This window comes from Mirounga leonina, unplaced genomic scaffold (assembly GCF_011800145.1).
Source record: "Mirounga leonina isolate KUSES-001 unplaced genomic scaffold, KU_Mleo_1.0 Mir_129, whole genome shotgun sequence".
NCBI classification, from domain to species: Eukaryota; Metazoa; Chordata; class Mammalia; order Carnivora; family Phocidae; genus Mirounga; species Mirounga leonina.
In genome coordinates this window covers 62,824,540-62,838,700 of record NW_023270323.1, presented here as the reverse complement: position 1 = coordinate 62,838,700, position 14,161 = coordinate 62,824,540, and the positions used below count along the sequence as shown (strand labels likewise).

Genomic DNA, 14,161 nt, shown 5'->3' with positions numbered 1-14,161 from the left:
AACACTTTGAAAACATTACCCCATTATTTTTTCCTTGTACCACTGTTGAAAAGGTTAATGTTCAATGATTCACTTTTTTTTTTTTTTGTCTAGGAAGTTTTACCATATTACTTTTGCCATTTTTTTAATTCTTAGCATTCACCATGAATTGTGTACCTGTGGGTTTCTCTCATCTAATTATTTGGCACTCTGTAATCCCTTGCCAGTTGAGCTCTTCAATTATTCTCTTACTCTTGGAAATGCTTAGCCCCTACTTCCTAAAATATGTTTTCTCCTCCATTTATGACCTTCCTTACCTTTAAGGAGTATTATAAAAAAGTTAAAACTGCTAATCTATATTCCATATCCTCCAACTCTTATTTATTTATTTATTTATTTATTATTTATTTTACTTTTCATCTCTCTATCCCTTCCTGTTGTCTTGTGATAACATCACAAAACTATACTCTAGGTCCACAATCCCTTTTGGCTGGATATCTTTTGCTATTTATGCTTTATGTTGAATTTTTTCTTTTAATTCATATTTGTATTCCTTGCATATGGAAGACACTGCTTTTAGGTTATATTTATATTCCTTCCTTATGGATGACACTGGGGCTTCCCCCACCCTAGTCTGCCATTTGCTACTTCCATCAGTTAAAACTGCTTTCTATCTCCCCAAGGTTCTTCACATTTTTAAAGTTGCTTTTGTTTTTGTATATTTCAATGCTTCTCTCTCTTGTCTGTGATTATCAACAAGGTGAACTTCAGGAGAGGGACACACCCTATACTAATTGATGATAATGTCAAGAACTAAAAAGCAAAATTATTCTTTTATATCAAGAATAGAGAGCAGGAGGGAGCTGGGAATACTGGAAGGATATCCCCCTGGTGAGTCTGGGTCTCTTCCACGAATGTCCAACCATCGCATCTTCCTGGGACCTGCCAGTACATTGACCACATCTAAAGAAGATTGAAGACCTGGGGAGAGTGACATAAAAATCAAGAGACAGGGAAATGAAGTCCAACAACAAATAACATTTTGACTGAGAAACCATTATCACCTTCCAGTAATCGATATTCTTATTTTATACCTACAAAGGCAGTGATTGAAAGATAAAAAGAAAATATTCTCTGCTCTCACCTAGGCAGTCACCCTGGAGGGTTGCAGGAGGCACATAGATTGATTCTTAGCAACTGGAAGCCTTCAGAATTTGCTCTCTTCTTTCTTCTACTTGCCCTTATTTTACACACACCCCCACACACGCCAATCCCCAACATTTATTTCTCCCTGAATTCCACATTACTTGAAAACTGATTACCCGTGAACAGGATGTTGCTACTGATTTAGCATTTTTTCCCACATTTTCTGCCACCCATTGTGAAGACTACTTCACCATGTATTCCAGTGGAATACATAGTAAGCTTAGATTAATATATATGTATATATAATAAAATATTAAATAATAGTATTAACATATAATACTATACAATAATAAATTACTATTTTATCTTCTATCATAGTAACAGTAATAATGTTAAAGAACAAAGTTCAACTGAGTATATTTGAAGATCTAACAGGCTTTATTAAGAGATTCACGAATAGGGCAACATCCCCTCTAACACATAGAGGGAAACTCCAAGGAGCAATACAAAATTACAAGGAAGGGGTGGGGGGGCAAGGAAGTTATTTGCAAAATAAAAGAAAGGATACCTTCAGGCAAACTATCTTTTATGGGGAAAAGAGGGTCTTATCATGCAGATTACCTCATCTTCCTTTGGGAGATGGAGGGTCCCAAGTGACAGATAACCTCATTGATACTTATCAGAAAATTCCTGACTGACCAGTTAAGACTGTACTTTGGGGGGAGGCTGAAACTGCAGTTAAGTTAGACATTAATTCCAGGTTTGCTGATTTGGGCCTAAGAGATGCCATTTTGGGCCGGTTTTCTTTTTTTAATGATATATTATTATTCTGCACTATGTAATACAGTAAAATCTAGGGGCACCTGCTTTTCTTCTGATGGGTTTTCTAGGAGTCTTTTGGGGATCAACATATGTATATTACAGAAAACTAAGCTGTGGAATTCCCAGTAGGATTTCATGTTAAAAGTGTTTTTGTTAAAAATTTCCAGTACCATATAAACAAAGCCCAGTCAAAGTACTTATGTTCTTTGAGGAAAGTGGAGAGAACAGGTAGAGAGAAAACAAGCGAGTCAACCATTCAGCTACTAGTTATCAGATACATCTTTTCACCCTGTGTTGCTGGGACTAGAGAAAAGGCAAAGAAACTAAATAGGAGGTGAGGCCAAGGGGATTGATATGCTGGATGCAGGCTAGTGTTTCTTTCATTTCTATACAAGCCAGATATTTTATAAACAATACTTCACATTATCTTCCTAACAACACATACAGATATATGTTATTATGAATCTTTTAGAGATGATGAGACTGAGCTTAATGAAGTCCAATACCATCCTCATTACCAAAGTAGTAATGGGGAGAGTGAACTCTCCCAGAAGCATGTCTGAACCTGAAGTTTGTCCTCAGTCCACTATTCCACAAGAACAGTGAAGAGCAGATTCCTGCCCCAGATTATATATGAAGTAGCCCAAGTTCTCCTGTGATACCTCCCACCTATAAGGCCTTTTTTTTTCTAGGCCCTTTCTTCCCTTTGTACTACCCAGTCCCCCACCACATATGTATCCAGGGTTCTTAGCTTATCTGAGTTTTCTGCAAGAGGACCATCTTTGATAAACTAATTGTCGCTTAGGTATTAGTCACAAAGTTCTTTATTGCTGTTGTTTGTTTGTTTTTCAGATTTGTTTCTTTGTTTGCCTTACCTAGAGAATCATAGATACAGGATAAATTGTTTCTTTAATATTTGCTATTGTTTAATTCAAAGTAATGGATCTCTACATGTAGAGCTTCCGTCTCTTGAACCCTAGCACAGACCACACAAATATCAAATTTCCTACCATCAAAATAAAGTGAAATCTAGCCAATTATCAATGCCACGTGGTCCATTTGGCACTAGAGGACCGAATATCTGAAAATACCACAGTAAGCAAGTCAGGTGGTCTTTAAAGAACATTCCCTTCAGACAGTCAGGTTAGAAATAAAGAAATCTCAGAAGTTTGGTGTGTGGATGTTTATCTTGCTAGATACCGTCAGTAGTTTTCTGTAGCTGCTTATTAGAGCTGGCTAATGTTTAATTTGAGCAACCTTGTGGAAAGACCTGTTTAAGTGGCACTATCAAACAATAGCAGCAAGAAGAGAGATAAGAAGAAAGTATAAAAGGATTATTAAAGAAATGCTGGGGGTGAAATTTATCTCTCCAAACAAATCAGGGTGTTTTGGGCTTAATAGGAAAATCCTATAATAGGTGGACAGATAGGAAACTGTTATTTTCCAGAACTTAGTAGCATGTAAGTGGTTTTACTCTGATTTGATGGCAGGAGATCGGGGAGAGGAGACTATGACTTTCAGATCATTATTTTTATAATACATTTTCTGCAATCCTGACATTGCAAATACTTTTTTTTCTTTTTAAATAAAGGATGAAAATGGGGGTGGGGAGGTACAGGAGTTTGAGAATGCCCTCCCTAACTTTCCATCTATAACTTAGCTGTGCAGAAAAGAAATCTCTTGCATCCTTTTTGCAATCCTAATACACTTCACAGCAACACTTGAATAAGCTTTGACCTATTACATTAGAGTTGTTTTACTAACCAGCCAGAGTATAAAGAGACATAGGGAACAGAGAAACTAATTACTAACTAGAAGCTTACAGGCTGTGTTTGCCTTTCAGTGTCTCTATTACCTGGCCAGGCCAGGCTCAGACCCTACCTAGACTCTGAGATTAGACACGGTAAAATTTCCAACATATGTTCCTTGCATTTCTCTATCACAGAAGAGAATTAATTACTTACATGTATTGATTTTTTATTTGTATAGTTGTTGAAGCACAGGGGTTGAAGTAAAGAATCCAAGATTTTATTTGGTCAATCAGCTTATATTTGTTAAGAACTTAACAAGTAGAAATGGGGTGACTTTCTTCAGGTGCTTACTGAAGAGGTGGGCTGACAAGATATACAAAAACAATCAGAATGGTAAAGTAAGATGTTATAGCTTGACTAGTGTTATGTCTTATTCTGTGTTAATTAGCACTACAAAATTACTGTGCTTTTCCATAGAAATGAAGAGCTAGGACAAAAGTTTAAACTCTAGCTGTGCATCATAATTACCTATGAAGTTCTAAAAATTTAGGTGGACTGCTCTACTCCAGGTGAAATAAATCAGAATCTCTCTGGGTACATGTTATGGACTGAATGTTCCAAAATTCATATAGGGAAGTCCTAACTCCCAAGGTGATGATATTAGGAGGTGGAGCTTCTGGAGGTAATTAGGGTTAGATGAGGTCATGAGGGTGTGGTCCTCATGATGGGATTAGTGTCCTTGAGACAGAGAGCTCGCTCTTATCCTAACCAGGAAGAGGTCATGTGGGCACAGCAAGAAGGTGGACTTCTGCAACCCAAGGGGAGCACCCTCATCAGAACCTGACAATGCTGGCACTTTGATCTTAGACTTCCACCTCCAAAACTGTGAGGAAATAACTTTCTGTTGTTTAAGCTACTCAGTCTGAGCAGCCTGAGCAGACCAATACAATAAGCCTTAGAATTTACAATGAATGGAGCTCCTGGTCTTTCCACCTCTGTTTAAACTATTTTTTTTAAGATTTTATTTATTTATTTGACACAGAGAGAGAAAGAGAGCACAAGCAGGGGGAGTGGGAGAGGGAGAAGCAGGCTCTCCAGTGAGCAGGGAGCCAGATGTGGGGCTCCATCCCAGGACCCTGGGATCATGACCTGAGCCGAAGGCAGACGCTTAACAGACTGAGCCACCCAAGCTACCCTATTTAAACTATTTTTTGCAACATAGTAATTGATATTCTTTTAATTTTTTTCTCAGTGTTTTATTGCCCTTCAACCATTCAGCTGTAGTTGCCACTGCATCTGTCGGGGACTGGATATAACCCAGGACAAAAAATAGACAATCATGTTGTGAGTTGAATTGTGTCCCACCAAAAAAAAAAGATGTTGGGGTCCTAACCTCCAGAACCTCAGAATGTGACCTTATTTGGAAATACAGTCTTTACAGAGCTAATGAAGATAAAATGGGGTCATTAGTGTAGACCTTAAACCAACACAACTTACATTTTTTATAAAACAGGGAAATTTGGACATAGGCATAGGGAGAACACCATGTGAAGACTGGAGTTACACTGCCCCAAGCCAAGGAATGCCAAAGATCACCAATAAACCATCATGAGCTGAGAGAGGCATGGTACAGATTCTCCCTCATAACCCTCAGAAGAAACCAACTCTTCTGACACCTTCATTTTGGACTTCTAGCCTCCAGAACTGTGGACAATAAATTTTTCTCTTCTTTAGGCCACCAGTTTATGGTACTTTGTTAATGGCAGCCTGAGCAGATGAATACAAATCATTTGATAGTGAAGCATTTATGATTTCTAAGAGCCAAGATCTTGAGGAAAGTTTGCTTGCTTTTTTTTTGTTTTTTTTTTTTAATTTCTAAAATTTGTCATTGTATATCAAGATTCAAAGTCCTGTAATACTTAGACCAGTTGTTTTCAAAATTTAATGTGCATCACATGGCATGAAGGGTTTGCTAAAACAGATTTCTGGGCTCACCCTCAGAGTTTCTGAATCAAGAGAACTGGGATGAGGCCTGAGAATTTGCATTTCTAATAAGCTATTAGGTGATGCTAATGATGCTAGTTTGGGAACAGAGAAGAAAGATGGCTAACAAAAGAGCTCTTTTAAAAACCAAAGGAGATGAGAGTTGGAGCAATTGGCAGAAGAAAAGAATTAAGGAATTTAAGGAATAAACACAGAAGCTATGGCAACAGAGGGTGGGGTTGGTATTGAACAGAGGTATAAGGTTGGTATTGAAACCATGTAAAACAAGGCAGTTTGATCAAAGGTTTTCTACAAAAGGGGAGAAATAAATTTTTAGGAGTATTACAAATTTAGTAGTTCAGGTATTTTTATACACTTGGCCATGTTTTCCCAAACATACAAATCTGGAATAACTGGATTACTAGAGGTGGGGATAGAGGGATAAACAATAAGAAAATTTCATGCAGAGTGAGAGAGTGAATCACATGTGCAAAGTCCTGCAACTGAAAAATAAAGCACACATTCAAGTTGAAAGAAGGGCAGAGTGGCTGGAATTGAGGAAGGGTGGCAGCTCACCTCTGTAACCTTAGAGGCAGGAGAGCACTTCTCAGAGATGGGACTACGGATTTCATGCTAGGAAGTATCTGTTAAAACAGTTACTTCAGTTTGGATGTTTCATAGGTGAAAGAAACCCTCTAACTCTTACAAGCTTCTTCACATTTGTACTAAGCACAAAGGTAAAGATATTGAGGGTTTTTCTCATGAACGTCATGCTATTTCCTGAGTCTTGGTGGTGCCCAGGTCAACAGTGCAGACATCCCTTTTTTCATAGCAATCATCTTAGGCAAGTTTCTACAGAAGCAGGCCTTGAGACAAGTATTTATGTGCAAGCAATTTATTAAGGAAGTACTCCTAGGATAAACTGTCAAGAAGTAGAAACCAAAATAGGGTGCTATGCTGATCCTGATACTGGAGGAAAACTATGGAGTGTAAATTACATCTTAGGGGTGACTTGATCTGTCTAAGTCAGGAGAGCTCCCAAGAGTTGTCCTCCAAGAAGAAAGCTGCCTGATAGCCATTGGAGGCCAAAACTAGGGGAATTAGGGGAGGAGTGCAAATCAATGGTAAAGGGGAGCTATCTTAGTCTGCTCCGGCTTCCATAACAAAAATAAATGGGTGGCTTAGGCAACAGAAACCCCTGTTCTGGATGCTGAGAAGTACAAGGTCAAGGTGCCAGCTAATTCAGTTCCTGGTGAAGTCTCTCTTCAGTTGCAGACAACTGACTTCTTGCCATATCTACACATGACATTTCCTCAGTGCATAGACACATGGGGAGAGATTGAGAGAGAGAGAGAGAGAGATCGAGAGAGAGAATTTCTTTCTCCTTTTATAAGGGCACTAATACCATCCTTGTGAACTAACCCCATTACTTCCCAAAGACCCTATATCCAAACACTGTTAAATTGGGCATTAGGACTTCAACATACAAATTGGGGAAATGCAAACATTCAGTCCATAACAGGAGCCAGATGGATTTGGTTGAAGTCTGCTATAGTCCATTTTCCCTTGTCTACTTCTGGTCAGTCGAGATCACTTCAACCCATCAAATGTTTTCTGAATGCTTGCAAACACCTAAACTCTTCAAAGAGATCTGTTTGTTTATGTAAAAATTCCTGTTCTCTCAGCTCTTTATAGTTGTGTACATGGAGGAACACCAAAGGTTCACTCAGCCTGAGCTTAAGCCCTAATTCAGTCAAAAAGACATGCTTCAGATGCACATTCTTCTGAAGAATAGGTATAGATTTGTTCTACATTTACTTAACTAAAAGTTCATAGTGGTGACTTTCTCAGAAAAATGGAAGTCTATTATCAAGGAACAATCTGAGTTTGTAACTCAAGAAACAGAAAACAGACAGCAATGTCCAGATGGCTATTCTCCAGCTTAAAAAATAAAGTCCCTTCACTGGAAGTACTGCAATGTACTGAAAATAACATTAAGCAGCCTTACTTCAAAAAAGGAGGAAGGATATTTTTCTGGAAAAGTATTTTACTTTCTTTCCCTACATAGTTAGTTCAATTCCTCCTGGAAGCCTATTCTAAGCTGAGAATGGAAAAGAATCATCAAAGATCAATGCAAACATCACCCCCATGCACAAGAGCCCTTCTCATGGAGCTTGCTGACTTGGTGTAATAGGTGTGTGTGTGTGTGTACTTATTTAATTTTTTGTTGTTGTTTAAAAAGCTTCTTCTTGTCTTCAGGCTGACTGTAGGCATTAAAGTAACAGTTGTAAGACAAATTCATTAGAGTATGGGCTCTGGCATCACACAGACCTGGATTTGAGTCTTGGCTCCACCACTCTTGTGTCCAGTACTAAGTTTCACTAAAACCCAAACATCTCTTCTATAAAGTAAGACTAATTATATCTCAGCTCAATGAGTTATCATGAGAAATGCAACAGACTACATTTTTAAAGCTTTTAGCACAGTGCTTGGCACATATTTATGAGCAAAATAGATATTTACTATTATAAAAATATTATTGTTTAAAAGAATGTCAGGTAAAAAAAACAAAAAGTAAAAAAAATAAATAAAAACAATGTCAGGTAACATGGTAGAGAAAGAGGGCTGGAAAAATCGATGTATATGCTTAAAGCAAAAAAAAAAAAATCTACTTCTTATTAACTCAACCTATTTCCAATTAATTCAACCACTAGGTAAGCCAATTTTTAACTGAGAGAAGAATTTGGTTTGATAGTGAAATCCATAGAATGAGCAAACTTTAGTGCTTCAAGGAACCTTAGAATCAAGTATTCTTCCCTTTCAAAGGATCAGACAAAGACACCAAAGATATTTTAACCTGCTCAAGGTCAAACAGCCACTCTGAAGAGCCAGAAGTAAAACACAGTTCTTATACCACTCTTCTACAATGTATTAGACCTCAATTCATATTTGCCAAAGGAGTGGTTCAGTTTCTTTTTAGAATTCATATATGGATGAATATACTAAGCTGACTAAGGACAGGTAATTCCATGTAACATGTAACATATCGCCCAAACAATTGAGAATTGGTTTGACACACATCACTTCTACCCATCACTGATGCCTGAACACAATTGCAAGTCTTGGAAGTGGAAGAGAAGGGTCTGAAAAGCAAACAAACCTTAGTCATGTTATTAAAGGACACTTGCTTTGGAATGGAACGCTGGAGTGTTTAATTATCAACATGTGCCTTTCCATCCCTGGCCTATTAAATCATCTGGCCTGCTAATAATAGCCTGTTTAGCCATCAGCAGAAGATGGATGAGTTTTAGTTCCCATTTTCAAATCCAAGGGATCTGCCCTGTTTCTGAATTATCTGCAGATGAAGATTAGTCACTGAGGCATCTGTAGGTTGTGCAGAGGACATTGGGAGTCTTGGCCAGCACATTTATCCTCACCAATGTACTCCTCCCTCTCCTCCAGGGCTTCCACTAGTGAACAGAGACTGAAAGTGCCAAGGTTAAATGTGGAGAAGGAAACCTTACCGATTAAAACCTCGTTTTAGCATTAGTAAACTGGATTTAATTGCTTCCTGTTTTTAAACCATCTGTGAATATATCACCTATTTAGCTCTGCAAAGGAAATTCTGCATGTAGTATGACCGCTTTCACAAATCCAGCTGTTTTTTGTTTGTTCGCTCTTTTTAATCTGTATCTATTTTTCTTGTTACCTGTTGATGTGTGACAAACTATCCCAAATAATCTATTTGGATCATGATTTTGTGGATGAGGAATTTGGGAAGTACTTAGCTGGGTTTCCCATCTCTGCTCCATGAGATGTTAATTGGAGTGGGTTGGAATGTGCTAGATATTCCTCTTTCAAGATGGCACACTCACATGTTTAGCAAGTTGGTGCTGGTGTTGGCTGAGAATTTAGCTTAGTCTTTTGGTAGGGTAACTTCACTTGCGATCCACAAGGGTCTATCCATAGGCTGCTTGGACTTCTCTAGAGCAGATAAGCTGAGTTTCTAGAGTGAATGTTCTTTCAGTCCATTGAAAGCTGCAAGATGCCTTTTGGCCTAGTTTCAGAAGTCCCAGAACATGACTTTCACTGTATTCCTTGGTCAGGCAAATCACTTAAGTCAAGCTCAGATTCAAGGGGACAGAAAATAGATTTCCTCTCTTAAGGGTAGAACAAGCAAAGACTTTGCAGACATCTTTAATCTGTTATATCAAGGAAAATCATAATCATTAGATTTTAACTACCACCTCCATCCCACAGATTATCTGATCTTTTTCAGAATCTTAAAAAATATTGCTAATTTATTAATCAGATTTTCCTCCATTCTTGATATTAGTATTTTATGATATCTTGAAACAATGGTTTCGATCAATCAATCATTAATCAATCAAATTGCATTTATTTTTCTGTTGGTTATTCCTTTCCTTTCCCAGCCTATCCCCATATTGATTATAACACTCCAAATGTCATTCTAGATGATGCATAACTAGTCGGTAGAAAATAACAGAAGCTTCAACACCACATTCTCTGTGAGAGAAAGCAAGGCAGATGAGGGAAAAAACAATTAAAAAACACTTTCCAAGCTGAAGAAGGATCTTAACAATGGCAGAGCTTTTGACATATTTAGGTAGCTTTCATGCCACCCTTTCCCTTTTATGCCCCAAGGAGCAAGGGTATAAAAAAAATCGGTTCTGCAGATCTTATCAGTAGACCCAAAAGTAGAAATTAACTAGTAGTGAAAATCTCATAGATTGAGCCCCTTTTCATTTGCATATATTTGCATATGAATACTCAACTAATTGTTGTGAAGTAACAATTAAGAGAACAATAGAAGAAAGAAAAGGGGCTTGAGGCTGCCGCAGACACCTGGGAGACTGTATTTAAAAAGCTTTTTACATATTTGAATTTTTTAAATAAAGACAAAGGCACTGAATAATGCACACAAAATACTACCAAAAGAATTAAAGTGGGAAAAGGTTTGTGACCTACTGATACCATTTTCTGATACAGAGTTCTCTAATTTTTTCTGCTTCAATCTTGAATATCAAAGCCCTGTAATGTTGAGTTTAGAACCCAAGGTTCTAGAGATAGTGCTGAAGCGAGTTCTCCTGCCAAGCTCCTAAGTTTGCACTGACCCCTCTTCAAACTGATACTTTTAAATAATTGTTGAACATTCCTTTAGCAGAGAGCTGTTTACTGAGCTTGGGACAAGGTGGCTTTCCTTTTTCTCCTTTGTGATCCTGAACAATTCAGCTCTGGCCCCAAACTGGCATACTCTGCTCAGCAAAATAAGTGACCTGCATTTAACTCTTTCCATTCTTCCTAAAGAGCAATTTAGCAAACATCTGAACTATATTGAGCATGCTCTATTACCTCTGAAATAGATTTTTGAAAAAAAAGTTCGTCTGCCTATCATCTATTCCCTTTTATGAAAATAGCACCATAATTTTCCTTTATACAATCTCATTGTGTATTTTCAGTCTTTGTGGGCTTCTGATGGGACTCCTGCCCCCAGGTCTAAGAACAGAGCCAAAACAAAGGGAGGTGTAGTTTAGAGACAGGCAGAGATGGATCAGAGCAATATAAACATAAAGGAGAGGGGAAAAACAGAGAAAGGAAGAAGAAAGAGGGAAACAGACAGACAGAAAACACTGAAGACATTGTTTGACATGTTGATTCCAACCATTCCCTAAACTATATATTTAGTTATATAAGCCAATTGATCTACCTCCTCTAGCACACACACAGACATGTGCAGCATGAACACACAGAAACATTTTATTTATTTATAAACAATCTTACGATGATGATGATTATATTTTGCTTAAGCTAGTATGATTTGAGTTTCTATCACTTGAAATCAGGGTTTAATAATACAATCCCTTATCAACTCAAAGAAAAATATTCCCTCCAGTTGTTTATAGTACTGTCTTTGAAAGGCATTGTCAAATCTAAACCAGTACATTAAATTCACTCCACTCACTGGCTTTCAAATAACCAACCAAAGATTGCTTTTCCAAATTACTTAGATCTATTATGGGATTATTCAACATGACTAATAAATTATCCAACATAAAATTATTTAATTTATCTAGAAAAACTTCCATATATATATACCCAAATACTTACATATTCTTTTAATCCTTTTAAAAAGCCACAGATAAGTGCACATCTATTAGTGTCCTCATAGGCACGTGTACTTAGTGCCTTTGGTGGAATAACAAACTCCAACATTTCAGTGTCATATAACACAAAGGCTTATTTCTTGCTCACATTACATGTAAACTTTAGGCCAGTAGTGTTCTGCTCCAGCAATGGCTCCACTCCATCTGTCTTCTCAATTAGACTTGCAGGCTAAAGGAGCAACCCTTATCTGGAATGTACCATTCTCAAAGCAGAAAGCAGAAGCAAGAGACTAAGCTGAACCATGTGATCATATTTAAAACTTCTGTTCCAACATGTCATACATCACATTTACTCAGATTACAAGGGACAGATTTACCAATGACACAGGAAAATATATGCCCCTTATACAGGGGCACTGCCAGTTACACAACAAAGACAAGGATATATAAACTTACATTGATGGGAGTGAATTATTTTTTAAAAGATTTTATTTATTCACTTTAGAGAGAGAGAGAGAGCAAGCAGGGGGAGGAGCAGAGGGAGAAGGACAAGCAGACTCCAGGCTGAGAGCAGAGCCTGACACCGGCCAATCCCACCACCCTGAGATCACAACCCCAGCCAAAATCCAGAGTCGGTCATTCAACCACTGAGCCACCAAGGCGTCCCTGGGAATGAATTATTTTGAACAATAATACAGTCTGAAAAATCTATTGTGTCAGATTATTTAACCAGATTATATTACTCTCTTTACCTGACTGCTGTCTAGGCTACCACAATACCTTGAATCTGGTACCCAGGTTTCACTGGAGTGCTAGAGTCTCATCTTCAAGACTTAGCACAGAGAAAGATTTTGCACCTCTACAGTGGGAACACATGTCCTTGAGATCAGGGTTCTTGCATCCTGTAGGGGGAAGAGTTCCCTTTATATGATGAGCTCTCCCAAGTCCATTGCTTTTTACAGTCTTGCTCAGTAGGCTATATGAAATGAACTAACCCTACTCTGTTGGTTTTAGATGTGATTAGAAAATATGTTAACTCTGATACCTTATTCCTCTGACTCTATGCTTTAGAAATATGAATATGCACCCCTCAAATGTTGATGTTGTTATGATGTAGCTTTCAGTACAACCTAGATTTACTAGATTCACTCATAAACTCATGCACTACAAAGCATTCTAGTAAATACAACTTTCGTGATCTTTCTTGATCTTGCTACATTCACAGTGATGTTTTAGCAATCCTGTAGATGGATCTTGTTCTAGTAACAGTGGCTATGTAACAAACTAACTCAAAACTCAGTAACTTAAGAGAACAATATTCATTGATTATCTCTCTTGATCTTAATGAATCAGAAATTTAAGAGCAGCTCAGCTCTGTGGTTCTAGTTTAGGGTCTTTCATGAAGCTTCAGTCTAATGGTACCTAAGACTAGTGTCATGAAGGCTTCTTTACTCATATGTATGGAATTCCAGCTGGGAAAACTTGGACATCTGGGAATCATAGGGGCTCCTTGTGTATCTTTTTGTAACTCTGTGTGGTGTCTTGTGTGACCTCCAGCATGGCAGCTTCAGAAGTACTAACAAGGTAGATAAGATCTCCAAAGGCCCAAGTTCTTAGAGAGAGAGAGATAGAAACAAAGATGGAGACAAAGAAAAAAGAAAGAGTATGTTCTGGGTGAACCCATATTGTCTTTTACAACCTACCCTTAGAAGTCAGGCAAGTGTCAATTTTGCCATATTCTCATAGGTAAAGCAGTTACAAAGGTATACCCAGATTTGAGGGGATGCACCAGAGACTCTATCTCTTACTAGAGGATTGTCAGTATTACTTTGTAAGAAGAGCTTGTAGGATAAGATTAATATTGGTGTGACCATCTTTGGAAAATCCAATTTGCCAAAGATACCCTGGTCATCCAGCCTGTTAATCTAGTTCTGATGAAACACTCTGGATTTGAATCAAAGAATGTCATAGTTAAAAGGAAAGGAACATAAAATAATCTCATGCAACTTTTTCTAATCACACACTCAAGGAATTCAAGTGATGCCCAAGGTAAGAGAGATAATTAGATATAAATATACCAAAATTAGAGGAAAAATGTCTATCCTGAGCTCACATAAACCTCACGCCTATGCAAAAATTAACCCAGAATGCAGCATAGATTTAAATGTAAATCTAAATGTAAATTTAAAACTATGAAATTTTAAAAGGAAAAGATGGAATATAATGTCAGACTACTAAAGAATGTAAACTGATAATTGGTATGATTTTCCTTATATTCTTAGCTCAAATGTGTATGAAATGAACATAATTAACTTGTTATAAAGACTTTGAACTCAATTATTTAATAGTTGAATT

At 37.6% G+C, this 14,161-nt stretch overlaps 1 long non-coding RNA gene across 1 annotated transcript; it reads right to left on the bottom strand.

The window, feature by feature from the left end:
- Positions 1-793: 793 nt before the first annotated feature.
- Positions 794-12,071, bottom strand: LOC118010278. The gene is made up of 2 exons (XR_004679163.1): positions 11,811-12,071; positions 794-960 (listed from the first exon to the last, which is right to left on the bottom strand). It is a non-coding gene; the product is annotated as an uncharacterized LOC118010278 (long non-coding RNA).
- Between the last annotated feature and the right edge of the window lie 2,090 nt (positions 12,072-14,161).